At 38.3% G+C, this 27,934-nt stretch overlaps 1 protein-coding gene and 1 long non-coding RNA gene across 2 annotated transcripts in view; one reads left to right on the plus strand and one right to left on the minus strand.

Moving 5' to 3' along the window:
• The window catches only part of LOC144665185 (uncharacterized), a 292,253-nt gene that overhangs the window by 115,787 nt on the left and 148,532 nt on the right, over window positions 1–27,934 (plus strand). The window lies entirely within an intron of this gene.
• LOC144665459 (uncharacterized) lies at window positions 22,246–23,360 on the minus strand. The gene is made up of 2 exons (XR_013572951.1): window positions 23,140–23,360; window positions 22,246–22,505 (listed from the first exon to the last, which is right to left on the minus strand). It is a non-coding gene; the product is annotated as an uncharacterized LOC144665459 (long non-coding RNA).

Raw genomic sequence — 27,934 nt, forward strand, 5'->3', positions numbered from 1 at the left:
CGATCCCAAATTATTTTTATGATGCTTTGTTTTACTTTAGAAAAGAAGGATTTTAACGCGCCTAGTTGCCTATGTGCAGGTTCTGGCAAAACCGCATTGTGTGACCCGTGCATTTAGATGGTTTATTTTGCAGTGAAAAGGTCTTGAAATATTTAGGTGTTGTAGAAATAATAGACAAGACAAGAGTCAGCTCAAAACTTAGAGATAAGATTGAACTTTATTTTTAAAACATTTATTTCTTTCATTCTGGCAGCAGCAGATAAAAATTATATTAAAAACCAAGCGCTAAGCTGTGATTGCGAGCAGGGTGGCCGAGAACTGGCAAATACGCAAACGTCGCAAGAAAAAATTTCGAAGTAAATTAAGACCAAAAAATACAACGGTTCAACGAAAAGTTAACTAAAGCAGAAAGCTGAATTATTCTACGTTTCACATGCCAAAAATTAGCTCGTATGGTGGGGGCTTTTGGATAAAATACGAATTTAACTACATCCATGAATTTGGAGCCGTAAACAAACAACTACCTCCGCGTAAACTCGACGTGTGAGCTTTCTATATCGAATTGAACGATCAAACTCAAGATACTTAAAGCACATGAATCAGTCTATCGTTTGAAGGAAATACCTTTTCTTTTTGATTCAACTGGAGTGTGAAAAAACGCGTTAAACACAAAGTGGCCGAGAACTGGACCCGGCCGAGAACTGGGCCGATATATTCACCATTGTGAAATTGCACTTACTTTGACAAGTTAAAGTTATTTTTGTAAATGAAAAAGGTAACGTCATTGATGTCACGCAGTGTTTTTTTTAGCAAACTAGATGGTTTGCTGGTTTCTGACTATGAATGGGGGTGTGATCTTGCGGTATATTTTTTGAGCCTGACTCCGCCGTAAAACTTTTTTTTTATTTAGGAAGAACTGTGTCGATTTTCATTTCGAACAATTGGTCGTCAAGTCGTTTGTCACAAAGAGTAGAATGTTTGTACAGCATGTTTTGGAATTATTTTAGATTTGGTTAGTAAGACGCTTCTGAAGACCTGAGCAAAACATTGGGAATGTACAGTATTAATAGGAACTTGAATGGAATTTTTCACAAATTGGATAAAGGTATCAACTGAAAAAAATGGAATTCAAAATGAGAACTTGGATTTTGTTGTAATTAAATTTTATCGCGGATTGGATGCATAATATCACGGCTTTGAAAGTCTTCAAATAATTAGAAAGGTTCCTTTCTTCCTTTTGATCTTATTGTTATTTTCATGTATTGATTATTCGAAAGTGGTTTTCGTTGATACGAAAAAAAAACGGGTTTTCACTGAATTGCTTGAAGTATTTTTAGACGTGATCAGTATTGGCTTAATCAAATTACATTGTGCACGAAATATTTGTTATTCTTTTGTCTTGAAACTTTGAGGAAATTGAAATTTTTGTTTGACAGTAGTGTATGAAAGGCATTTTATAGAACTGAATAAAAAATAAGAAACATTGATAAAGGTTATTTCAAAGATTTATTTTGCCTGATTTTGAAGGGTTTCAGGAGTTTTAAAGAGTGCTGGTAAACGGCTGTATGTTGTTTGTGATTACGGATCTTATTTAGTTTCGAACGCTCTAATTTTTGAAAGGTTAAAACAGGTTAAAACCGGGCGGTTTCATGAGTTTTTTGGGTAGAAAGGTACGGTGGTGGTAAAAAAAAAATGTTTAGAAAGGAATGACTGTAGTAGCACGTAAGTCGGAGGTTTGCGTGAGTCACGGGGTATAGTATGCGTGAGCTGGATTTCCGGCGTCATAACGGCATGTTTTGTTTACTGAAAGATACACTCGACGTTTAGTTAGCTTAGTCGGCTTGGGAAACTATTTTAAAAATGAATGTTGTAATAGTTAATTAATAGTAATCTAGAATTAACCCACGCTCGATTGGAGTCTGTTCTGGATTCGCGCTACCTTTTCGCCGCGAAGGAATTTTGTAAAATTTCGCTAGTGGAAAGAGGTACTGTAAGAACAGTATCAATAACTCAAAAGGAGGAACTTCTTTGTAGCTCTGAATTAATACGTATGATAAAATTTTAGAATAAGAAACTTTCGATATATGGTTTTCATATTGTTTTTGTCAATTTCCTTTTGTGGCAGATTTTTTGAGAATCAGCTTTTCTTTCGTGTGATGACAGACACAGGACAGAACGAGAGGTGGATGAGAAAGATGCCGAAGATGAATAGGCACCGAAAAACGACAAGAACCGTCAAGGACTTATCTTTAGAGGGCGGGGAGTTTTGGCATACTGTATTTCGAGGACTGGACTGGACTAGTAAAACGCGGACTAGTAAAACGCGGACTTGTAAAACGCGGACTAGTATAACGCGGACTAGTAAAACGCGGACTTGTAAAAGGCGGACTAGTAAAACGCGGACTAGTAAAACGCGGACTTGTAAAACGAGGACTAGTAAAACGCGGACTTGTAAAACGCGGACTTGTAAAACGAGGGCTTGTTAAGCACGGACTTGTAGAACGCGGACACTAAACGGAAACTAAACGGTTTAGCGAGCGAAACAATTTGTGTTTGAAGCTCTTGTGTGTTTCTTCGACGGCATATTTCTAGCTTTTTTGAGCACTCTATGGTCTGTTTTAGCGTGGAGATGTTTTTGCAGTATAGCACATGTTCGTTCTGCAAACCCCTACTAAAACAACGGGATTGATGCTATGAGTTGTGTGCATATGTTTCTTTCTTTCCACTACTTGACGTCTGTTGAGTGCAGTCGTTTGTATTGCTCGCACGAGGTAGAACGGGGCCCGTCCAGAAATCAACAGTCAATCGTAAATAAAGGTGACGGGCCTACACGACTCCTACGTTCGTGACATTGGAATATTTGCCGTTAAATGTTTAAGTTCGGTCTTTCGACCTTATTTGCTTCTGACTTCTTTCTGAGGGTACTGTTTTAATTTGGGGGCAGTATGTGGTAAATAAAGGTGACGGGCCTACACGACTCCTACGTTCGTGACATTAGAACATTTGCCATTATATGTTCAAATTCGGTCTTTCGACCTTATTTGCTTCTGACTTCTTTCTGAGGTTATTGTTTTTTTGAGACATTATGTATTGAAGAGAGCCGTAAGATGATTGTGGCCAAGGAATTCGAAGTGTCTAGAGGCGTTTTACAAGTCCGCGTTTTACTAGTCCAGTCCAGTCTACAAGTTAAAGACACATCAAGACCACCCCACTGTGAATTGCCATAGCACAGACAAAATTATAGTCAATATCTTATGTGTTTTTAAGAGAATTACATAAGAACCAAGGCATGTCTTGTCTTGCCTTACATTGACATGCAATAATTTGGAAATACTAAGCTCGTAACAGTTTAAGACAGAATCCATCAGGAATTTGAGTAACATTAATTTTAGTTACGCAAAAATTGAGCACCAGAATAATTTAAATCCTTGTGTTCTTTCATACCTTGTTAAAGGCTTGACATGTGATAACACCAACATAACACCAACAACAGTTCTTTATCAGTGGGGATTGAAGAAAAAATGGAAACATCATCACACAGTTGACCCCCATGCAAAAACACTCCAGGATGTCACGGGACTGTTTGGTGTCCGTCTGCCAATTTCTAACTTCAAATTCCAATGTTAAATTCACATTAAATTTTCAATATTTCTTAGTTGTCTAAATTTTACTAATTCTTTTAAAAAAACTATCACCTGCCAAACATCCCCAAAAATCACTCAAAAAATTACAAAATACCGCAATACATACATACATGGGATGAGTGAAGTTTCCTTGTATTCCTTGAAACACCAACAAGATATTTCCGTTTAAGGTGGCTGATAATGGGTTTCAGTATTTCCCAGTCCTTATACTTTGGTTCAGTACTAAAAGCCTTCATCAATTGCTATTACAGTAATGGTATGAAACAAATGTTCAATCATTCATCAACAAGTTGTGATCATTTTCTTGACAATAGTAGTTCCCCGGTAAACAGTTGTAGTACTGTCCCATCAAAGTGCAATGCCTGGAAAATACTGAAAAGCACACGACCGTCAGGTGAAACCGCACCTTACAGTATTACCAATACACTGCACTTTGCTAAGTCAAACTTTACATTGTCTAGTCGTCTACTTCAATCGTTTATTTGTATTGTGTGAGATACATTTATAAATTGAAACCATCATGTCATTAAGTAATAATGCAATCTCGACAACGTTCTAGATATTATATTATGCACACTAATACAGCTCATGCAAGCCCTGTGACTTACACAAACACAGTCGGACTGAGTGCTACTTAAGTAACTGCTTCGTGGTTTCTGCTGTACTGAACCCTGCCTTTCAAGGCAAAGCGCCCGATTTTAAGCTTCTCAAGCTTCTCAATGTTCTTGTTAGACGATGAAAGACATCGAAGTACCTCACATTGAGGTTTGGACTGACTGGAGACAGATGTTTCCAGTTTATAATCATATCAAGGACAAATATTTTCTTAAGCTTTAGTGTATACTGTGTATGACTAGTGCTGTTCAAATAGCAATTGTGCATAGCGTGAAATTAATGCCTGTGCCATTCACATGGCCAAGAGGGGTTCAATTTGAGCGTCCGAGTCAATTTTGTATCGTAGAAAATTAAATTTCCTTGTTTATTTAGTTTGTAAATAATAATAATAATAATAATAATAATAATAAGAACTTTCTTTAAGTGTCTAGTCTTCTAGCTAGCCTTAAGCTTACTAATCGGGGACACTGTTTAAATTAAAATATAATATAAGTACAAAAACGATTCTGGTCTATTTACATTAAATTATACTACATTGTCCATTTTGTAAATAGAGCATTTATAACGAATTAAAAATATATTACTTTGTGAGAACAGATATGTTTGCTAGAGTGGCTTTGGAAGCAAGGTTTTAAGTAATTCGTGTATCATTTTAGGCATTTTAGTTTGTATTATCGCTGTATATTTCTACGAGTCTTGCAGTATTTCGACGGGCGCTACGAGCTCGCCAAAATACAAATGACAAGTAAAACGTTTAGCGATACTCTTAGGGACTGACCATGCAGGCTAAACCGGTCTAGTGAAGTACAAATACCGTGAGATATTTGTACTTCACAAGAGTGAGGACAAATACAACCGAGAGAAAAAATATCATGAGAGAAAAAATAGGGCCCCAATGGGTCCATGTGTTTTGCTGCTAGAGCAAAGTCTTAGGGAACATGTTGATGAAAGACAAGTTAGTCGAGATTGAAATCCAACGTCTTTTATTGTCTGTCACTTGTGTGCAGGTTAATAATTGCACTATATTGTAGTCACTTTGTGTTTATTCAATCCTGATAATTTTACTGATCAATGTTATGTTGAAATCAAAGACAGCAAACATAATTTAATTACTAGTAAGTTAACGTAATGTCTGACATGATTGTCTCTTTGATAAAAAACAGTAACTCTTAACATTATAAAAAAATCTCAATGAACTCAATGTGATTCTTTTAGTGGCGTTATCTCACTGGTTACCGTTAGTTGTATTTGGAATCATAATTTGTCACAATGGTAGCGTTTTAACAACAACGAAAAAGACAGAATCTATTGACCTTATAAGAACTCAATGTGATATATTTATTAGTGACAAGACAGTGGTTCTTTAACCACTTTCACCCAAATTAAACACTGGAACAACTAACTCTTAACAAACTTGTTGTGTCACCCTGAGTTAAATATGCAAAATTCAGAAATTATAAATAATCGCACGCGCACCGGCGTACAACAACAGAAAGACGGCGTTGAACGTAACGCAAAGTTCATTTTGAAAGCGAAAGTTTACAAATAATTATTATCATTCGTCAGTCATCCCTTCACGCATGAACACTCGTCGAATTTCAGTGTCTTCACAACAAGATCGGAAGATCGATAAGGACCAATTTTTGATTCTGCGAAAGTTCGTTTTCTTAAAGTTTTAGAAATTTGTGAAGTTGGAGGATTCACTGAGGACTGCGTAGCCGAAGATGCAGTGGCTCGCTGGACATCAAATTCTATTTTTCACGGCGTTTAATTAATCTTCACAAAATAAACATGTGGCGCCAGCGCGTCTGGCAGTCAAAAATTCATTTTTCAAAAAACTTTCCCTTTCCAGCTATTTTAGCGGGGCTTATTCCTCGCGAAGCGAGGCCGAAGGCCGAGCGTAGCGGGGTGTATAATTTTGTCCCTCAAAGGGCTCAGGCGGGATGAAATCTCGTGTGGAGTTTACGGTCATATATATATATATATATATATTTATTTATTTGTGAGCTTGGTGTGTGGCGGAAATGACGTCACACGGCCGCCGCGTGCTGGTGGCCTAATGGTAAGGCGTCGAACTTGAAATCAGATCTTCGGGACTGAGGGCGCGGGTTCGAATCCGGCGAGGTTTTTTTTTTTTTTTTTTTTTTCCTTATTTTTTTTTGTGGGTTCGAATCCTGAGCCTTTCATTTTTATCGCTTTTCTTTTCGAATTAAAATAACACTGACTTCCACATAATACTCCCTCAACGCCTATTCAGGCTATAAACCTTTCATCGCCATCAGGGGCGCGCGGGCGGAGGGTTCGAATCCTCCTGCCGTTCGTTCTTCTTTTTTTTAATGCCCTCAAATAAATGTCCAAAATGCGACTATCCAATAATTTGTCGATGATTTTGAAAATAGCCTGCGCTTCCCAACGCTTTATACCTCTTTACGAACCTGAAAGAGCCGCCATCTTTAAAGCGGAGTAGACCCTGGGAACGAGGGTGTCGCGGCCATGCTCGTTACTAATTTTTAACAAATATATCTTCCTGCCTACTGTGGAAAATTGAATACGGTATGTACAATGTTCAACTTCAAATAATCCACTCCAGAGCTTCGCGAGGCCCTGCGAGTTACGTATTACTAGTACTATAGTACCTACCTGTCAGTCGTAGAAAAGCTGAAATTTAAGGATGAACTGTTTATTAAATGAAGACCGTATTATTTTTTAATAACTAGTAAACAAACTGAGCTAAACTGGTCGCCACGCATTTAAACACGAACTGACGAATGTTGCATCTGATGCAGTGAATCTGGTGAATGAGAACTTCCTTTAATATTTCTTTGTTTTCGACGGTGTGCACCACTGAATAAGTTTCTTTCCCATTGTGATGTTACTAGTATTAATTCGTTTCTAGCTGTCTTTTATATAGCTCGAATAGCATGGTATATTCCTTTCCAGCTGTCTTTGCGTGACAAGTTACACGTTCATACATTTTATTTTAAAATATGAAGTTCAGAGTTAATACAGTACTAGTATGCTGTAGACAGTGTAGACAAGGTGAGGGTAAGTTTATTTTCAAAGCGAAAGTTTACAAACTGTGCACTAACCGGTCCTTTGGAGAAAATATTTATGACCTTCGGCGAGGTTCCCCAGGGGGGGTACTCCGGCTTGTAAATGACGGGGATGATCGAAGGATTTTTTTGGGTTTGAAATTTTCGATTCTGGAATTTTTTGGGTAAGAAGATTTGGCAAGTATTTTTTTGGGTGACTTGATTCAAATAGGGGATCTTTTAGGGTATTTAAAACAAACTAAAGTGCTTTGGCTCGGCCTTGGCGTATTTATGGTATGATGAATACCAAACACGAGCGTTATTGCCCCTCCTGGCAATTTAGGGGTAATATTTGACAAGGGATTTTTTTAGGGGTTATTTTTGGTCCAGGGATTTTTTTGGGTAATGTCGGAAGACTTAGGGATTTTTTTGGGTCTTGAGTTTTGCCTTCATTCGATCATCCCCGTCATTTACAAGTCGGAGTACCCCCCCTGGGCGAGGTTCCAAGTCTTCGCTCTTTTCGTAAATGATGAAAACTGCAGAATAATTTTCTCATAAAACTGGAGTGGTCGCGCCACAGTTTGTTTTCTTTCCCAATGCGATATACTTTTAAATCGGTTTTCTGTTTTCCAACGTGTCCAACGTGGTTTGCGTTCGAATACTTTGGCCCGTAACTTCGAATGCGATCAGCGCTACGGTTCATTGGTTTCGATTTTGTTTGTTCATGGATTTGATTGACATCGGTAGTTCAGATTTCTCCTCTGTTACGGCACTTACACCTTACGGCACAAACTTCAGCTCTCAATGTGTTTTGCTTGCAGCCATTGCGGCTGCAGCAAAACACAAAAATCGTGGAAAAATGAAAAAAAAAATATCGTGAGATATTTGTTCTCGTTTCGCGTGTTATTTGTTTTTCGCGAAGCGGAATTGAAAAAGAGCCCACCTTCCTGTTGGTCAGCAACATGCCAGGAACGCGGACTCTGGCCGGTCCCCATTATAATGTCTGCGATTAACGGACTTCTGGTCAAATATGATTGGCTGAATGGGATTGACCACTCTGTACGTTCTCAAAAATCGGGGCTGGCCGGAGCCGGCGTTTGTGGTCTGTGGAGAGGGGTAGAAATGCTTCTAGTCACTGAATGCTACGAAAACAGGATAAGCTCCGACGTCCTTATGAACCACTGAAGCTCGTATGTAGACTTAGCCTTGATCCTAACCTACAGTTCCTGAAAACTTTTGGATTTGCTCCGACATTATTTTAGATCTGCGGGATGTTTTGGAGACGCAGTGGCCTAACGAGCAGTGCGCTTGGACTGTATTCTAGATCGAGAGTCTTGGGTACGAGTCTGGTATCATTGTGATTTATTGAGCCTGACATTGACTCTTCTCCGCAGAGGGCCCTTCAGTGGATGAAGGGGAGGCAAAAAAACACAAATAAAAGAAGCGTGGGGGACGACGCCTTTTCTTTTCCTTTCCCAATGTCCCCAGCGTGCTTTCGTTGTCATTCTCTCCAGGCTCCGCGCGCTTACTTTTTACATCTCCCCATTTCCCAGCCTGCACGAAAAAATAAGAGGCCTCTGGGGAGGAGAGAGTGACATTGATATTTTACTCTCATAGACACTAACCAATCAGAATTTGCTTAGAGTTTGGCTCTCTCACCTTTAACACCGTTTAGTTTGTATTTTTTGCTTTGAACATAAAAGCCATGCTTGGTTCCGCGCAGCAGGAAAATTACTCAAAGCTTACTCGAAGAATTACACATACGAACATTGACTTATGGTCATTATTAACAAAATATTTGGAAATGTGGTTAGGAGTTTCACAAATTCTTATTTACTTGAATTCGCCACGTGACGAACTAGAATAATTCTGTGGCGCGTCTGATCTTGCGTTCGGTTGTAAAACCGTTACTTGTTACAAAACAAAATATGAGAAGCGATATTTACCGGAGGTAATGTTATGTTAAAGGGAGGGGATGCTCGTCGAAAATAAATGAGTCTTATTCTAAAGGAGACCAATCTAGGTTTATTTTGCCCCTAGCTAATAGATACCTTTTTCCGGCCCTATGCCCACTTAGGGCTTTGGCCATAAGTCAAGTAAGTCAATAGATACCTTTTTTCCGGCCCTATGCCTACTTAGGGCTTTGGCCATAAGTCAAGTAAGTCAATAGATACCTTTCTTTTTTTTTTTTTTTTTTTTTATTGCAAAAACACACACAGAACGTTCTTACAAATTGACATGTTCGCTACTAATTACTTACTATACAAGGCTTTACGCATTACTATACAAAGCTTACTCTACTTACAGTACAATACACTGCTTACACTACCTACATGACAATTAAATTGTTTACAACACACTACTTACAATACAATACTCAATTTCTTAAAATTTAATATTTATACTTATAACAGCGCAATACAATTTATCTCTTTTAATACATTTGCACTACAACTACAACTACTTTTGGCTTATTAAAGATAATGAAAATAAAAATGGTAACTTATAAAAACTAAATCAAATTGCGCCATTTTTATCTTACCGACATTTTGTTCAAAAATTTTAACTGTTTCTGTCAGTCATTGAGAGGGGCTTGAAGGGCGTTGAAGGAATTACCTGTTCAGAGGACCTTAGAGCCTAATATATTGTGTATATTCTACTAGGGAGGGTGAAGATAAAGAGATAAGTTTTTATTCATTTATTTTATTTCTTCTTTAAAAGGCTTTCCAGCAAATCCCACTTTTTGTTGGTTGTGTCATCTGTTCTTTGTTCAACGACATAAATCGATTTAAGATAAAGTAGAAAACTTTCTATTTTAGGAGGTCTTGTTTTATTTTTACAAATCCAAATAAAGTGTCTGGCCAGTAGAAAGCAGAAATTAATTTGGCGATGATTTTTTGAGCAGTCCGGTATCAATCCTAAGGCGACAGAGATGTTTACTGTGTAGTGTTCTGGAAATATTTTAGATAATTTTAGCAGTTCGGTTAAGGAGTTCCAAAAGGAGGTCACCTTGGAGCACGACCAGAAGAGATGCTTTAATTTTTCTGGTTCTTCTTTGCAGAAAGAGCAGTTTGGGTCATCTTGTACTCCAATTTTTGTTAAGAATTCATTAGTTGATATTCGCCTATGTAAAAGTTTGAATTGGAACTCAATAAGTTTTGTGCTTTTGGTGCATTTAAAGGCTAATTGATAGGCATCGCTCCATTTAATGCATTTTGTTTCTTCTGTATTACAGTCTTCAAACCATTTCCGTTGAGACTGGGAAGAAAGTGTAGATTTTTTGGATATCAGTTTCTGATACACTGGTGGGCTTGTTCGTTGCGATTTTATTAACGTTTCCGAAAAGGTTTCGTATTTGGAGTCTGTCATAATAAGGTTGTTTTTGTGTGCGTCCCAGAGCAGTTTAAGGGCCGATATGAGTCCATAGTATCTGAGAGGACAAATTTTAAGACTGAATTTTGTTTGTAGTTCAAAATAGGATAAGAAATTATTTGAGCCATCTTTCAAATGTTTCACCTTTGTGATACCTTTATGATAACATTCAGAGTAAAAGACAGGACGGTCATCAATTCTGATCACTGAATTGTGCCATAAGTTTTGGTTAAGGAACTGATTCTCAGATTTAACTTCATCTTCAAAATTTACATCCGACCAGATTGTCAGTACTTCTTTGATAAAAGTATCCTTAATTTGAAATTTCTTTATGTCTTTCGTGTTGAGATTGCCCTTAAGGACTATTGGACCTCCATTTTTGTCTAACTCCACATCAAAAAAAAGTTTCCATTTACCATGATTTTCTTCATCTAAATATTTTTTAACCCACGAGGCTTTCAGGGATTTGCTAAAACTTTCAATATCGATCATTCTGAGGCCTCCGCTTGGGTAGTCATTAATGATAACATTTCGTTTGATTCTATCTGGTTTTCCATTCCAAAGGAATGAAAAGAAAAGTTTGTTTACTTCTTTGATGACTTTCTCATTTGAAGGTAAAGGCGATAATACATAAACGAGTTGAGAGGCGACAAGACTCTTCAGGACTGTTATTTTGCCCATTAGTGTGAGTCTGCGATATTTCCAGCAGCTTAAGACAGTCCTTACCTTTTCTAATTTTTCATTGTAGTTCAAAGTCGCAGTTTCTTTCGCGTCAATTGAAAGCCAAACACCAAGAGCTTTTACTTTGTTTTTTGGCCACTTAAAGTTTCTTCCAGGAAGTGATATTTCAGAGCTATATACCACATTTTGATCCGATCCATAGAGCTTCCGTTTTTTTGTCGTTTAGTTTCAAACCGGAGACTTTGTAGAAATCATCCAGAGTTTGAAGACAATTTAGTAAAGATTCTCTTGACCCATTTAGAACTAAAGTTGTGTCGTCCGCGTATTGACTTAACTTAATTTCTTTATTTTTTACTAGGATTCCTTTAATATTTCTATTTTTGCGAATTGCTTTGGCTAACACTTCAGCTGATAAAACGAACAGATAAGGCGAAAGGGGACACCCCTGCCGAACGCCTCTTTGAATTTGAAAAAAATCACTCGCCCAGCCATTGTTTAAAACACAGCTTTCAGAAGATTGGTAAAAAAGGTTTAACCATTTTATCATACCAGTGCCGAAACCGAAATATTCTAGAGTTTTCCTGATGAAAGGCCATTCAACTGTATCAAAAGCTTTTTCAAAGTCAAGAAACAGTAATAATCCTGGTATATTTTTTTCTTTTGCATAGCGAATGATACTGTCGATTAGTCGGATGTTTTCACCAATGAATCTGCCTTTAATAAAGCCTGTCTGATCGTTGTTAATTACGTTCGGGAGGTACTTTTTTATACGATTAGCAATTGCCTTAGCCGCTAGTTTATAGTCGCAATTTAGTAGAGTTAGTGGTCTCCAGTTCTTGATTAGATAAGGCTCTGCGTCCTTTTTTGGGATAAGTTTAATAATTCCCCTTCTCTGGGTGATTGAGAGTTGACCTGTATCGTAGGCAAAGTTTAATGCATTGATAAGAGTGATGGATATGTCATTCCAAAAAATTTTGTAAAACTCGGCTGGCAAGCCATCCGTACCGGGGGTTTTCTCTGATTCCATGGTTTTAAGAGCATCTAGGCACTCATTTTTGGTAACTGGACCTTCGCACGCTTCCCTTTCATGATCTGTAAGGATTGTATCGTTTTCACCGTCAAAGAAGACAGATGTATCAAGCAATTCATCTGCCATACATCTGGATTCATAAAGACTCTTAAAGAAAGATACACACTCATTTCCAATTTCTTCGATTGAAGTAACGAATTGGTTTTCGCTTATTTTGATTTGGCTTATTGCACTTTGTTTATAGTGTCGTTTTTCTAGATTTAAAAAGTATTTAGTATTCTTCTCTCCTTCGTTATACCACTTCGTTTTTGATCTCAATATTGCACCTTTAGTGCGCTCTTCAATTATTTTCTCAAGTTCACGCTTTTGTTTATCAATTTCTTCCTCGATGTGTGAAGTTTGAGCATCATCTAAATTTCTTTTGTCGGCTTCCTCCTCTAATTTGGCAATTGATTGTTCTAGGTCAATTTCCCGTTCCTTTGTTTGTTTCTTTTTAGTCTTGGCATATAAAAGAGATTTTTCACGCACTTTTAATTTAACCATTTCCCAGAGAAGTGTAGGCCTGACCGAGTTATCTTCACTATATTCGTCAAGTGTTTCTTTAATAGTTGCTTTTATTTGATTTACATAAGTCGTTTCAGTCAAAAAGGATGTATTAAGCTTCCAGAAACCCGGTCCCCTAGGGTTTGAATGTATTGATATCTTTAAAGTTATCATAGAGTGATCTGATTTATATCCGGGAGATATTTCGGCGTGAGTTGTCGAGTTAGCAATACTTTGGTTTACCAAGAAAAAGTCCAACCTGCATTGAACTTTAGGGTGCCGTTGTCTCCAAGTGTATCTATTGGATTCGGGGTGCAATAACCGCCATGCTTCCACTAAATCAAGATTCTCAGAAAATTCGTGAATAATTTTTACACTGTTTTGGTGCGTTTTTGGAAGACCACCGATTTTGTCCTTTTCTAGATCTATGACGAGGTTAAAGTCTCCTCCTATAACAATTTCCTCGCCTTTCTTAGGGCCTCTTTATGAGTCCGGTTGACCGGGCTGGCCCAGTTACCGAGAAGCATTATTTTGCTTTGTATGTATTTCCACTTAAAGAAAATATGCGAATAAGCATTGTTGTGAAAGTTACTAGTGTCGATAAAGCTACGATAGTCGAGAATGATGCAAAATTTTATCCCAGTCAAACGGGCTAAAATTTTCCATATGAACAGACAACAAAATTTGTCCTGGTAAACGAAAAAGCCTGTTTACCGGGCTGACATTAAGACGCTCTAAGGGCATGGCCGTTAAGGGCTTCTTCATGTAAGCCCGGTAGCCGAGCTGGCACGATTAGCAAGACGAATTTCGTTTAATTTCCAAGTTTGAGACGACAAAGGTGGTCGAGACAGCTTCTTGTGAAGACAGTGGTCTTTTTAATGCAGATTTGGCGGTGTTGAGTGGTAATTGCGAAGTAAATTTGAATAACGCAGCACATTGCAACCGTGCTCATTCAATGACTGAACCCAATATGTAGGTGTTGTGCGTGACAAATGGAGATTCGAATGATTCAGATGAGGTCACGTTAAACTGCGCTGATCTGAGAGCGAGAAATACACTCACACACTGAACGACAAATGTATTCATACTGATGTTGACCAGGTAAACTCAACAAAGACCAGAACACCACCAAAGGAGATTAACTTCATTCCTCATTTACAAAGCAGCACAATTTGTGCCAGTTTCAATGGCCCGTCCACTCGCAGTACAAATCTTTTAATGGAGAAGAATGGATTGGAGGTTGCTTATGATACAAACTCTGTAAATAATGGCGGTGGAATGGTGAAAATAAAATGCGAGAAGTGCCCTGCGTAATACGCACAGTGTGGATGCTTTACTGTGAAACTAAGACAACCCACACATACAAGCAACGCTCATGCAAGTAGAAGCAGGTCCGCACGTAGATTCTTGGTGTTGAATAATTTATAAGGCTTAATGTTCTACGATATTTTGGTATAAGTTTGTATCTTCCGATACAAAATTATGCACCAAGCAATAATTTCAACCCGTTAGTGGGTTATAGTAAGTTTTTAAATTCAATTAGCCAGTTTAATAATAAGACCGCATTTTTACTTAAATAATTTGATTATAGGTCGGAGTGGGACCTTTGCATCTGGGAAACAAACCTTACTCCTTCAATATGCAACTTTTTCTATACAAATTATCTAAAAACATAACTTATCAGATGTCATTGACCTCATTTTTCTCGTATTTTTAATTGTGTGTCATACGTTTAGTAGGAAGGAAGAACGTCATCCCCACCCCTCCTCCCTAGCTGCAAAGGGTCACACACATGATTTCAAAATAATTATATAATATGAAAAAAAATATCTTACATAACTAATGTGCGTATGTTATACAGTTGATAGTGCTGTTTGTAGCTTTAGAATGATTTTCGATTGAGTGTCGTAAAACCAAATTAAAACCACACTAATCACTCTGGCCAATCACAAAGGACACAGACAATCCAGTGAACCAATCAAAACTCAAAGTGAATACTTGTTGCTGGCACGAAGCACGGGAAAACGTATACGCGGATCATGATTGGTTTGGGTTTAAATTCTGATTGGTCAAGAAAGAGGCGCGAGTTTTTTAAACCAATCACTAATCGTAGTGATGCAGAACCAAAACAAACGTAAATTTTAATACTTTCGAAAGTCCAGTGAAAAACGCTCTAACTATACTGTATGCAATGTGTACCCATGTTTTATACGACAAAGTTTAACATCAAGTGTATAGTAATATTGTAAAACTCGACTTTGACCAAAAATGTCTTTACAATTCTTCTCATTAGATGATTTCGCATCACAGACCTTAGACTTCAAAACAGTCGTATCTTTTGCGAACGCGCTCGGCCTTGGAACGAGAGGTCTGGAGCCAATGTCAAAACTGTGAAAGGACTGGCGGCGTGCGAGGCTCGAGGGACGATCGGCACTTCGCGCCTTAGATGCCGTATTTACCCGCGGCGCTTATTAAATTTTTCGCCTTTCAAGTGCGGCGCTTACTCGAGGGCGGCGCTTAATTAAAATTTGAACGCCACAAAGAATTTAATCTTTTACAGCTTTTACTTATTCGTCTCTTGCTGAAGAGAAAGGTAGCCTAGCTGTCCTGGCAAAGTTCGTGGCCTTCACAACATTTACAAAACCACGTATTGTTAGAATGCTGGGTAGAAAAACTAATGGGCGAGCGGTAAAACAATCACTCTGAACTGCAAAACATCGCTTTTGCTGGAAAGAAACGTTTAAGTTTCCTTTAGAGTTGCTTTGTAGTGTTTTTTTCTTTAGTTAAACAGGAATTTATTGAATAACTTTTTGGTCCCAAATGCGGCGCTTATTCGAGGGCGGCGCTTATTCGGGGCGGCGCTTATTCGAGTAAATACGATAAGCGCTTTTTCCAACGACTTTAGAGAAAAAAACGACTGTTTTGCAGTCTACGCAGGCCTCACATATCAGAGTTGATGTGCGATAATTACCATATAATTTGACTTTGACAAATTAAATTCCGGCTTTAAGGTAATTTCTGCTATAGAAACGAAAAAGGCATGTTTTAAGATCATTGGTATGTTCCAATTTTGTTTGTTTTATGCAATATTTGTTAATATTTATTTAAAAAAAACGTCAGTCAATTGCTTTACCGAAAGAATGACTACCTCCAGAAGATTTGATGGTTAAACAGTGTACGTATTTACAGAGGCTTAAGAAATACGCCCAAATAAATTCTGTTATTTTAGCGTTGGACCTGGCGTAGTAGTGGTAATTGAAGAAAATATAATAAACGTCTGGTGCAGTCCAGATACAGATATTACAGAAAAGTAAAAAAATAAATAAATAAATAAATAAATAAATAAACACAGTTTCAAAAAGGTCATTAGATGTCCGTGTGATGGAAAAATAAAATAATGACAATGAATTAAAAATGTAGCGGGCTAGTGGTTGAAGTGTAGATCATTAAGACTCTCGTATTTTTTGCGTTTTTTTCCCTTCACTGAAATGTCAGAGCCCCTACTCCTGGATCCACCGTTACAAAATTCAAGGTACTGTATATCACGGCTGAGTTAAGTCTATTTTATAAAGTTTTGACAAATGTCCGCTATAAAAGCTGTTTGTAAAACTGATCTGGTCGACCTGGCCTGAAGACAGAATTCGCTCATTTCTCGTGGGTTGCAAGAATTTCATGTACTTACCGTATTTACTCGAATAAGCGCCGCGGCGCTTATTAAATTTTTCCCGTCTCAGGTGCGGCGCTTATTCGAGGGCGGCGCTTATTTGAGGGCGGCGCTTATTTAAAATTTGGACGCCACAATAATCTCATCTTTTACAGTTATTGAAAAGAGCGTCTTTTGATTGTCAGTATTTGTCTCTTGCTGAGACAGAAGTGGTGCTAGCTGTCCTGGCAAAGGTTGGCGGCCTTCGCAACATTTACAGAACTACGTATTGTTAGAGTGTTGAATAGAAAAACTAATGGGAGAGCGAAAAAACAATCACTCATAACTGCAAAACATCGCTTTTGATGCAAAGAAATGTTCAAGCTTGTCTTAGAGTTGCTTTGTAGTGCCGTTTTAAGTTAAACGAAATTTTTCAAATAAGCGCCGCATCGAGACTGCGGCGCTTATTCGGGGGCGGCGCTTATTAACTTTTTTGTCCTAAATGCGGCGCTTATTCGAGGGCGGCGGTTATTCGGGGGCGGCGCTTATTCGAGTAAATACGGTATACTAAAACCACAATTCGCTTGATCGGATCATTCTTTTTTCCCGAGTTTTTAAGGATTTTCTGTTCACCGGAACGAGCGCAACATATTCCAACAGGGTGTGCGAGCTCCTGCACATCAATTTACATCCTCAACAATGCTGTGATTTGTTGCGCTGAAATGTTGTTGGAAAATCTGAGAGGATTGTGACTTAATTCAGGGTCAGGGTTTTGGAGGCCGGGCCGCATCCGGGATTATGTCGGGTACCTCCTCCCGCCCCTCCCCGGGAAGGCTAAGCAGAACCTGCTTTCAGGGTGCTTCAAGTCAGATTTGCCAAAAAAAAAAGTGCCACTAGGTTTCACCGCTGAACATGCTGCGAAGGAGAGAAGGTTCATTTTCCGAACTTGTTCCGAGCGCACTTCTCGGGTAATCTCGGGGAGGAACGAAGACCGGACTCTACGCGCCAAATTTGGTCAAGATTCTCACGTGTGAAACCTGAGAGGTGGGAGTGACTGACAGTGAGAATTTGAAGTTGTTCGTTTCGTAAAAGGACACGGAAGTTTATACAGTCATTGTCGATTTTTCACAAAGTATTTGCTTTAGATCGCAGAAAACCACCGCTATTTTTCATTCCAGTGTAATGTGTTGAGTTTGGAGCGGAAGTGAATTGGGAACGGTAGCTTCCATAGCTGCAATCCATTTGCAAACGAACCAGGATGATTCGAAGCAGCCAGACGCCATTTGAACCGTTTTGAGGCTCACAATGTTTAATATTCAGTGTATCGATGTGTTGTTCATCTGTAATGAGTGGGGATCCTCGAAGGGTGGCCTGTCGACTTTTAACAGAGAGTTTGCAGTTAATCTGGCTAAAGCGTCAAGCGACCAGATTGGAGTTTATTGCTATGTCTGCAACTGTAGCGAAGAGGACAGACAAGATGCGAGCAAACATGGAGTGAATTTGCTCACCGCTCGACGTGTCCCAGGTTCTGATGATCCCATGGAGTGGCTGAAAAGACCACCGCCAGAGCTCCAAAACCCTGATATTGTTGTGGGCCATGGTCGGAAATTCGGCGGTGCTGCTTATTTCATTTCGGACAGGACAAAATGTAAGTGGATACATTTCGTTCATGTATTCTGTGAAGACCTAGGAAAACACAAACTGGAAGGAGGCGCTACAGCAGATGCAATTGCAGAAAACGAAGAGAAGAATAAACGAGAAATAGAGCTTTGCGAAGCAGCCGACCTGGTTGTTGCGGTGGGCTCTCAACTACAGCGAAAATACAGCAGACTTCTTCCAGACATCAGAGTAGAAGTTATTACACCTGGAATGTTCGAGAAGTTTGCCATTCAAGCTAATCAGTCGGTCAAATTTCTACCAGCAGAGGAGTTTAGTGTCTTTATGTTTGGTCGTGGAAGTTTTGAGGACTTTGCACTCAAGGGTTATGACATTGTCGGAAGAGCAGTGGCTTCTCTGGGAAGGAGCTTTGAATTGACTTTTGTTGGTTCTCCAAAATACGAACAGAGAAGAATAGAGAAGTGGTTTCTTGAGGAAACAAAACTTGCACGCAATCAATTGACCATCCGTGGCTATTGTGACTATGAAGAAATAAAAAAGATGTTTCGTCAAGCTGATGTAATAGTCATGCCATCCCGAACCGAAGGCTTTGGTCTGGTGGCCCTGGAAGCAATTTCAGCTGGTGTCCCTGTGCTTGTTTCCAGTGAATGTGGAATAGCTAAAGTACTAAAGGAAGTAAAAGGTGGGATGTCTGTGGTAGTCAATTCCGATATGCCAGAGGACTGGGCAAGAAGAATCCGTGCTTTGTCGGAGCTGAAACCAAAAGAGAGACACGACCGAGCTATGCATCTGAGAGAACAGTATGGAAAGACATACTCCTGGAAAAAAGAATGCGCAAGATTTGAACAGATGATACATGAGTTAGTGCAGAGGTCTCGTAGTGCAGGATTGGCAGGTTTGTATTTAATTAGATGCACCAGTCATTTGAAACCCTCATCCTTTCCCTTTAAGCATGACCAGGGAAATCTTAGTGCCTCATAGCCACTCACCCTGGTAATAACTAAGTAAACTGTTGTAGCAGAGCTCGACCCCAGCGAACTGAAGGGCCGCAGAGCAGAGCACCATAACCACGGAAAAAGGGCAATCATGAGTTCATGCATAGAATTAAGAAATAGGAAAACCCGTGCACCTAGCCTCCCGTACGGCGTACCTACATCGCGCAACATGGCGGCCACACTCCAGTTATAGGCATGCTGAAAACAAAAGGTTATAACGATATTGAATATCCATAATATGGCCAATTGATGGCTGTCAAAACAAGGTATCCGCTGACCAGTATTTCATGACCATATCAGGCACTCAGGTATAGAACTCATTGACACTGCGTGTGTTTTTTTTAAGTTCACCAGGTAATGGTTTCCCATTTGATCACAGGCTTAAGTTTTACATAAAGGCAGAGTGAATAAGCTAGGAGCTCCACTTTAAGGCTTGGCTAAATCAAGTTAATATGTATTAGGGTGGAGAGGGGTAGTTATAAGGTGGGCGGCAAAAGATTTAGAGACATAATTATTTTTGGAGGGGGAGGGCTGCTGGGGATGGTAATTCTTTTACTAGGCATAGATTTAAAAACCTGAAAACTATGTATCAGCATCCCTGGAAACACTTCATGTAAAAAACTGATCCAGTCTCGAGTTAGCCTACATTCAGCCATCTTTTATATCCTTATTTCTTGTAAAACAGTGTTGCTAATCCTGTTCGGGCATTATATTTCGAATTATAGTTATTTTAGTATGTCACACATATGCTTCTGCCCAGTGCTTGTGTTTTCTTCATATAGCTGGCAAAGTTGAGTTTCAAGTTTTTTTGCCCTAATCGGTTGAGCATTAATCATTTCAAACTGTTGGTAAGTGGGGTGGGTGGCAGCTGGAGTAAACGGTATGAAAAGCTGGAGGTTCAGATTCCCCAATCCCCACCCCCCCCCCCCCACATCCCACAGTTTAGGCAGTGAACTTAATCTTAGAACATGCAGACCAGGTGAATTCTACAACTGAGTCGTTATGTTTACCAACAATAGACAGCTGAACTAAAAAATGTTGTTGATCTCCATTTTCCATAGCTCAAGATGGAAATACAATGTCTCCCTCCTCTTTAGCTGATACAGAAGTAAAAAGGAAAGAACAAGGGACATCAACAAGTGAGTGTATAACATTATACACCCATGACCGTATCCATTCAATTAAGCACGCAACCTCGAATGAGCACCCACCCTGAAGGTAGAAAAAGTTTATTAGCGCCCAGCCTCGAATATACGCCCACACCCAACCCCATCCCCCCTCCCCCCCAAAAAATGAATTGCAAAAGAGGAGTATTGATTAGTGCACAATGAGGTTGAAATTGACTAAGTACCACTACTTAAGAGACTTCTCCGAAGACCAAGTTTACTTAGTATTTTACAGAAACTTTCAACGAACAGCTTTGGTAAATCTTCAGGTTTTGTTATTATTTGTTGTTTTGTTGCAAAATAAACTTACTTGCTAGCAGAAAATGGTGAAAATGTAATAATCACCCAGCCTTGAATAAGCGCCCACCTCGAATATAATAAGTGCCCACTCTCATAGGCCCTAAAATTTAATAAGCGCCAAGCTAAGGGCGCTTAATCGAATAAATATGGTAGATCTAATATTGTGCTGACTATAGTTGCTAAGTAGCCAACATGCATGCATGTAGAATAAAAGTAAAGAGGCAGATTTTTAATTGACTACGAGCAGTCCCTATTTTTTCGCAGAGTCCGTCTAGCTTGAAGCGAAATTTTTTTTCGAAGAGTTCGTCGAGCTTCTAGCGAAAAAATTACGCGCGGGGGGAGGAGGCGGGGCAAGGCGAGAAGCGAAAAAAAATAGGGACTACCCGAAAAGCCACAGCGTTTGACCTTTCACGGCCGAGTGATTTTTGGCTTCGATTTCAAATCTAATTTGCCGTGTCCAATAATATTTCCGCATTTTGACGTACTGTCAATTGACACCGCTGCACTTGGTTGGGTTTGTCACGTACGCATCAAACTCAAAGCTTTTTTGATGAATCATCTGCAAAGTTTTATCTCTGGCGATTTATACAGTTCTAGCAATGTTTATTTTTTAACACTGATTCACCTCTATGGGCTACTTAATGTAAAGGCAGCTTGATGTAAGTGTTTAAAGCGCTTCTGTTTGTTTAAATTTGTTTATTCCCGGCTTGTAATTACGAAGCTCGCGCAAAACAGCCGTTGTCTTGTTTACGAGCCTTGAATTTCTGTGGAATAAAGCTACTTTTGGTTGAATTCTCCTCTCTTATTTTCGCTCCATACTTTGGCGGCTTGCTGCTCATACACTGAATTAAAAATGTTCTTCGGAGATGCAATTTTATAGCGACAAAGTACGATTCAAGAAGCGATTTCGAGAGCTCAAAAGCTCCCGCTCCCATCGCTTCGCAATATGACATGCAAGTGTTAACAACGTATTGACATCTTGCTGTCAACGCTCCAAGCATTAGCCAATCATATTTTTGCATTGTGAGAGCAACGCATACATGTAATTCAAACACTGTGGCTTAGCGGGTAGTCCCTATTTTTTTCGCTTCTCGCCTTGCCCCGCCAATCCCTTGCAAAACAAATCTGGAAAAATCTAGGAATTTCTAGAATTTTTCTAGAAATTTCCTAGAAAAAAATTCTAGAAATTTCTAGAATTAACCAGTTTTATTTTCTGGAAAATTCTAGAAAATTCTAGAATGTTAATGAAACATGCTAATTAGGCCAGAATTTGTCAGCTTTTTCCAGAAATTTTAATTTAGCATGAAATCAGGTTGTTTCCAGCTTTTTCCAGCTTATTACATATGCAGTTTTCCAGATTTTTCTAGAAAATTCTAGTAAAGAACATAATGATTGCAGGATCAGAAAAATTTTCATTTCCAGTTTTTTCTAGAAAATTCCAGATGTTTCCAGAATAATTCCAGCTTTTACTAGTATTATTCCAGCAGGATGTTAAATAGCTTCAGGTCCCTTCCTAATCCTCTTTACATGATTTCAAAGAACACCATCGCAAGTAAAATCTATCTTGTTTTTTATCAGTCACATGCCAATAAAAACACCAGTCACCATTTTGCCAACACAAACTGGATTTATTTCTACTTAAAAGATTAAAACAGTCATGTGAAATCAATATCCTATAAAATATACACCATAGACTTTGAGAAATTTAAAAAATTGAGAAGAAAGACTTTTTCCATAGCTGTTTTCTATGCTCCTTTCCTTATTGTCGATTCCTGTTCTTTGCCTTGAAGCTATTTTCTGAAGCAGACTAAGGCCTTCCTCACAAATGACCTGGTTGATCCTTGAAATGCATTCTTTAATAGAGTTCCTGAAAAAAAAAAACAGTCAAATGAAAATTAATGTTGATGCATGGGTTACATGTGTTATCAATCAAGTACAAGACTATCAAAGACAAAACTTCTATTTGCCACCACTTAGGGATACAGGTAGTATTACACTGTAATGTGCATGATAACAGTTAACTACATAATGCATGATGGAGTCCAGATAAGCAAGAGCAAAATTCGTTTGTAGCCTGTAAATTTGAGCTTTTTTTAATTCAAACTGACAAGAAAATTAAACAGGGATCATACATAGGCTCTCTAAAATATAAAACGAAGCCTGGTACTTTCTTCAACATCAATGTTTGCTGCCATTTTTTGGTGTCTATCCACAGGATCAGAATGTCAGTTGTTTTGCAAATGAGGTTATGAAATCGTGGAAAAACCAAAGTTCAGTGAATTAAGCTTTTATGGAACGTTTACTGAAGAATTAAATATAACTGCCTCATGAGTTCAGTGAAAAATTAAGTAAAAGTTAATAAACTGTCTCGAGATGAGGCCATGTAGGCCACGTGGCATTTGCACGCTCATTTTAAGTATGGTCAAACAGACAACTTCACGAACCCCAAAATGAAACTTTGTCCTCTAGACCTTTAAGAAACTGTATGTACACATACTCACCGAATACTCCTTCAAACATGACTGATCTCTTGGTCACTGGATGGGTTTCCTGATCAGAAGTGAGCGTGCATCTCCTTCTTTAATGTTGAGATGATCTTTGACCACGATCTTTGTAGACAATTAATCTTCGATTCCCCAAGTTCCCCAGTGAACAACAACCCATGCAAAAATAAATGTGTGATCACACGTGTGATCTCACGTGTGATGTAAAGCGTGATCACATGTGTGATTTTTTATAAGAAGTGTGAATCACACTTTTAATCACACTTTTTCACACTTTATATCACACTTCTGTATAGTGTGATAAGAAGTGTGATAAAGTGTGAAAAGAAGTGTGAAAAAAAGTGAGATCACACATGTGATTTTTTAAAAAGGGTGATCACACATGTGATCACACTACTAAAAGTGTGAATCACACTACCAAAAGTGTGATTCTGGATAAAATCACGCTTCTTCTGATCACATTATTAAAGTGTATACATGTAATAACATCTATAACGAATTTTAGTTCTACTTTGCTACCCACAGTGTACATGGTCAAATGCAACATGTATTATTGCATGTATATTTGACATGCACCAACAACTAAATAATTAATAGAATTATCGGCTCCATAAGTTCCTTCACAGGAAACTTTAATTTGATTATGCTTCACAATACACTGACAAAATTGCTTTATTTAAAACTTACATTTTAAAGGAATTAATGGCTAATTTTGGGAACAACCAGAAATTTCTTTTTACAGGAAGACAAAATTCTGCTGAACCTTAAAGAGGAGTTAGTTTATAGGCATACAAAATTACACATAGTTTTCAGTTTCAGTTTAATTACACCATAAGGCTAGTGCTGCGTGTTAACACTTTTTTGTTGTATACACTTTCATATTCCCAGTGCATTAGGGAACAATACATCAAATGGTTTCTGACTCAGAAAAAGAAAAAAACAGACTTAGCTGCTAGCTGTCTATCAACTGTTTTGCTTATATTGTCCACTTTAATTAGAAAGTTTCCTTGTTCTTTTTCCTGTAAACATAATAAATTAAATGCGATTAATTATAATCTCATGATATTTTTGTAACTGTTTTAATGCCTGATTCCCTCTATGGCACACACCTGCAGGGTCGAATCATGGTAATTGTATTCATCAAACCATGCGCGACACTTAGCAGTGATGAATACAACTACCACGATTTTCATCAGGCGTGTGCCATAGAGAGAATCAGGCATTAAAGAATATTTATTACTGATTACGGCACTTATTACCTTAATTTAACCCTATTCGCACCCCAGGCCAATCTGATTGGCCAGTGCATAAACACCTTTTTATGCCAATTGGCGCATCAATGTAATGAGCAATTAGATCGGTTACTAAGTCACAGGAAATACATCACTCACTCACTCAGTCCTCTTCGTGCCCTTGGGCACATAAGGAAATACATCAAGCCAATAAGAATTGCTGTACTATGAATCATTAGTGAACTTCGCCAAGTCCTTGTAACTTAAGTCATGAAGCCGACAGTCACCTGACTTTGAGCGTCAGCATTTGCAAAGAGGAAGATAAAATGGTGGCCATTTTGTTATGTATTTCATCTCCCAAAATGTTACGCATCCTCAGAACAAAACGAGAAAAGAAAATCGTGGAAATGGGATCTTCAGGACCTCAACAGTGATCAATAACTGATAAATTTTCTTCGGCATGTTGGCACAAGACAAAATCTGCTATTTATCATCCCACATTGTGGAGTGACTTCAACTTGTCCATTGATCGTGAGCTTGGCAAAAATGTTAGATTTGCCACTAAATCTTTAGCTCCTGATCGCTTTTTTGGTTTATGGAATGAGTTTAACCCTTGCTTTTTGAGAGTATGTCTGTTTTGGATGGTTATAAGGACAGAAACATGAAGGTAGAGTTAAATATTTATTTCATGTATGTTTTGGAGCAATAAATGCGAGAACTTGATTTGCTCTGACAACAGTGTTAATATATAAACAGAGATTTCATTCTGTTAGTTTGTACAAACATAGGGTTATGCTTCTGCAAATCTAAAGCCTGCATGCATGCAGTTCAACTTTAAAAAGTCCAGCTGGTTTTTAATAAGAGAAATATTAAGCTTAGTTGTATACTCACCAATGCATGTTATAAACGACTGCATCCATTACATGACACCTCAAAACCAAGACCTTTGATCCGCTCCAAGAGTCACAAGCTTTTATAGTACACTGTTCACCTTTTTACAAGCGCAATCTCTTCTCTTAAACTATTAAAAGTAGTTAAGAATACAATTTGCAATGTTCACAATCTCACGAGTGTTCAAACGGCCTGCAGAATTCAAAACAATCGCGCCAAAATCGAGAATGAATAACGATGAAACTTTATAATAGTCACGTGGGGTGATTCACGTACCATAATTGGTTAAACCACACAAATCCGCTGGAGCCTTTACTGCGAGCTCAATAATCATGGTGTAACATGAAGTATATAACGTTCGATTGCAAGCTGATCAAAGGAGACGAATGCTCGTTCTACACGATCTCCTTCAGGTGAAATTTTCAAGGTTTATAAAGAAATAAATGGTGAGAATGAAATACATATCAGTTGCTCAGTTTATCTGCCATGATTTTCGAAAATATGAAGAGTGGAAAGTCCTTAATATTCTATTCACGATGGCATGCAGCTGGGTAGGTGAAAACACAATTCTATGTTTCTAAATCTCAGCGAGTATCAAAGTTTATATTGGAATGCTTTCGTGTTAAATGGTGCTCATTTTTTATTTGTTGTGTTTGAGCTTGGAATTCCGAGACATTGACTTAAAGTCTAAGCTATAAAATTGGTATGATTTATGAAAGTGTGATTCGACCTTTACAACCATCAGTCACACTTTACTTATCACACATTATCACACTTAAGAAAGTGTGATTTTTGCCAAATCACAGATGCAAAGTGTGATTAAAAGTGTGATGATGTGTGATTTCAAGAATCACACTATTATCACACTTTCGAAGTGTGATCACACATGTGATCACACATTTATTTTTGCATGGGAACGTACTGGTATTTGACATTACTTGACATGACTCGAAGCGAAGAAAAACACGATGGAGAGGTAAAGATCTGCATTCAAAACATCCGTGCAGAAAACGAGCTGAAATGAATACCTCACTGAAAGCGCGTAAGTCTTCCAAATTCAAATTTGGCGGAACGTTAGATCACAGCTTCTACAAAGGAAAGGAACGCCGCTTCTTTAGGATTGGCTGCTATCCAACGTGTGAAATTTTTCCTTCGTTGAGCTGTAATGAAGAGCCACAGTTCAACATGATAGGGCCTTCCCCTTGATTAAGCCTTCACATCTTGGCAAAAGAAATCACACTAATTTCTTTAACTAAGAAATACATTCTAAGCTCGATCTGTAAGCTTTTAAAGTTTGGTTTATCCGTTTGTCACATCCATTTGCAAACGCCGCCATGTTTGTTTACAACAAGAAGAGAAAACCTGGGAACTAGGCCAACGTTTAACCACGTGACTGACGCTTGTGTACGAAAACATGGCGGCTCTTTATACAACTGCTTTATAGCAGACAGAAGCTAGTGATTCTCCTGAGAAGGAAATATCGTGCATCTGCAACAAACTATCTTTTGAAATATTTCCTAACGTTAGTTTGTACCTGCAAGCATTTTGTTCGTCATCAAGTTGTTGGGAAAATTATTATTTGCAGAATCACTGCGAGTCATTTGTTAGAAGTATTGAGCCAAGAATGACCATTCCCGTGTGAGAGTCAGTGGAACATTACCTTTGAAAGGTGAACATTGATCAAAAGCAAAGTAATTCGTCATTATATTGATGTTTGACACTGCGATAACATCGTTCTGCTTTCCAATTGTCCTATAAATATTATGACTTCAACTTGAGTCTGGTTCGATCGCGACCGAATGAAAGGATACCAGTTAGAGTATTTGGGCTTGTGAAATTGTGGTAAGCGTAAGAGGAATATTCCGATAAGCTGTATACTAGACAGGAAACTTAAATCTTTTAACAGAAATGTTTGACTTTGTAGACTTAATTCTTTGCTTCGACATGGAAACGTGAATGCACACTAGAAATGACTAAATAAAATGAGTAATTTGAACTGAAATATGTTTTGTTGAGTGGTTCAGTTACTGAACTAGGTATTGGAAACAGGAAAAAAGCTGGAAATTCAAGTGCATTTGTTATTTTTACTCCTTTCAATAAGTACCTTCTAGTTTTTTCCAGTTTTCTGATAGATATGTAACCTGGAAAAAGCTGTCAATTTCTGGTATCACAAAGATTAAGTGGCTTTATTCAAGCTATTTCCAGCTTTTGAAAGAATCTAAGGCTTCCAAAAACTAGAAAAATCTTTTCTAGAAAAAAACTGGAATTCGATTCTGGTAGAAAGCTGTCAAATTCTAGAAATTTCTGGAAATTTCCAGACATTGACAGAAAGCTAGAAATTCATTTTGCTAGGGCTCCTCCCCCCACGCGTAATTTTTTTTCGCTATAAGCTCGACGAACTCTTCGAAAAAAAATTCGCTTCAAGCTCGACGGACTCTGCGAAAAAATAGGGACTGCTCGTAGTCTAGATTTTTAATGGTGTCAATCCAGTACATGAAAAATGTTTTATTAGCCATTGCATTACACCATACATGTAAGTGAATCAGAAATTGCTTTGTTTTTGCTTTATAATATATGTTCTGTAAAAAAAAAATAATTGGTCTTTAAAACTTGCACATTGGCCTATGACTGTATACTACGATTTCCAGTTGAGTACGACGCGAACAAAT

The sequence above is a fragment of the Oculina patagonica genome, chromosome 9 (assembly GCF_052425735.1).
Source record: "Oculina patagonica isolate OP01 chromosome 9, crgOcupat, whole genome shotgun sequence".
Taxonomy (NCBI): domain Eukaryota; kingdom Metazoa; phylum Cnidaria; class Anthozoa; order Scleractinia; family Oculinidae; genus Oculina; species Oculina patagonica.